The sequence below is a fragment of the Panthera pardus genome, unplaced genomic scaffold, assembly GCF_024362965.1.
Source record: "Panthera pardus isolate Hobbes unplaced genomic scaffold, ASM2436296v1 HiC_scaffold_6, whole genome shotgun sequence".
NCBI lineage: Eukaryota > Metazoa > Chordata > Mammalia > Carnivora > Felidae > Panthera > Panthera pardus.
In genome coordinates, this window is record NW_026526991.1 from 81,435,768 (window position 1) to 81,437,849 (window position 2,082).

Consider the following 2,082-nt stretch of genomic DNA (forward strand, 5'->3'; position numbering starts at 1 on the left):
TATTGGAGTATTCTTTTAGAAAAGAGTTGATTTAATGACTAACAATTTTTAGAAATTAAAATTATCAGGATTTAGGTGAGATTTGCAATGTTTAACATAAAATATTTCCTGTTAGTTTGCAACATATACAGTGCTTTCCCAAAAAACAATGTTGTTTTTATTTTATATTTTACTTTAAATTATTTAAAGGCAGAATTTTAGGTAGTTGGTATAAATTTATATTTACCCATTTAAATAATGTTGCATTTTTTTTTTCTGCTAAAAAATGTACTGTCCATTGGCTTTTCGTATTGAAAGAGAAGCATAAAGATTACTTCATAGACTTAGAAGAAAGGAAGGGTACTAGGTTATTGGTGTTTACCCCTGAATAGCATCTTGGTCTCCTTACATCTCAGAAGTGTCATGGTTATATGGCATATGTTTGGTGAGTCTCCTTGTGCTTCTTCACCTGGAGGCTTATAACATGCTACAAGAAACATGTTACTCCAGTGTTAAATGCTAATTCTAGGCTTGTCATTTTTCCCTGAGTGTTGAGTAGAGGACAGAGAAAGCTTTATTTAAACATACAGGTCAGTATTCTGTTAAAATGACTGGTGTTTAAACAAGGGTTAGGTGGGCTCCCTTGTCAAGGTAGTGAAATTTATATCGCTCTCTTTTGTCAACTACTGTCTTGGTCTCAGCCCTTCCATAGGTCCTCTCCTCTAGACTCGAGCTGTTTTTATCCTTACCATTGTGTGTAAATACACGCTTACACAAATCCTACACAAGCATGACCAGGCCTGGTTAGCACCTCAAAGATTTAAGGAGCTGTAAACCCAATCCTGAATATATTCTGTTTGGGTTCTGATCTTTTGTGTTTTATTCTTGATACCCAGATTTCAACTTGTGCCCACTTGGGGACCCTGGTTTCTTTCTTTCTTTTTTAATTTTTAAATGTTTATTATTTATTTTTGAGAGAGACAGAGCATGAGTGGGGGAGGAGCAGAGAGAGACACACACACAGAATCTAAAGCAGGCTCCAGGCTCTGAGCTGTCAGCACAGAGCCTGACACTGGGCTCAAACCTGTGAACCCTGAGATCATGATCCAAGCTGAAGTTAGATGCTTAACTGACTGAGCCACACAGGTGCCCCACAAAAAAATTTTTTAATGTTTGTTTATTTTTGAGAGAGAGAGACAGAGATAGAGCATGAGTGGGGGAGGGGCCAAGAGAGATGGAGACACAGAATCCAAAGCAGGCTCCAGGTTTTGAGCTGTCAGCACAGGGCCCAACAGGGGGCTTGAACTCATGAGCCGTGAGATCATGACCGGAGCAGAAGACAGACGCTTAACTGACTGAGCCACCCAGGTGCCCCCCTGGTTTATTTCTTGATCCTAAAGTCCTTCTCCACAATGTACCCTCAAAGACTGGGATCCTTTTTTACTCTCAATTTATGCTTCTCCCTTTCCAGTGTGCAAAGGCCCTGCTACCTGTTGACAGTCTTATCTATATTGCAGTCTCTCTTTTTTTTTTTTTTTTAATTTTTATTTATTTTGAGAGACTACAATCAAGGGAGAGAGAGATTGGAGCATTGAGTCCATTGATATTTACAGTGAGTACTGAAAGATATGAATTTATTGCCATTGTGATGCTTGTAGAGTTGGAGTTTCTGGTGGTGTTCTCTGGTCCTTTGTTGCTTTTAGTCTTTTTTTTTTCTCCCTTCAGAGAGTCCCCCTTAAAATTTCTTGCAGGGCTGGTTTAGTGGTCACAAACTCCTTTAATTTTTGTTTGGGAAACTTTTTATCTCTGCTTCTATTTTGAATGACAGCCTTGCTGGATAAAGAATTCTCAGCTGCATATTTTTCTGATTCAGCACATTGAATATATCCTGCCACTCCTTTCTGGCCTGCCAAGTTTCTGTGGATAGGTCTGCTGCTAACCTGATCTGTCTTCCCTTGTAGGTTAGGGACTTTTTTTCCCTTGATGCTTTCATGATTCTCTCCTTGCCTGAGTATTTTGTGAATTTGACTATGATATGCCTTGTTGATGGTCAGTTTTTGTTGAATCTAATGGGAGTTCTCTGTGCTTCCTGGATTTTGATGT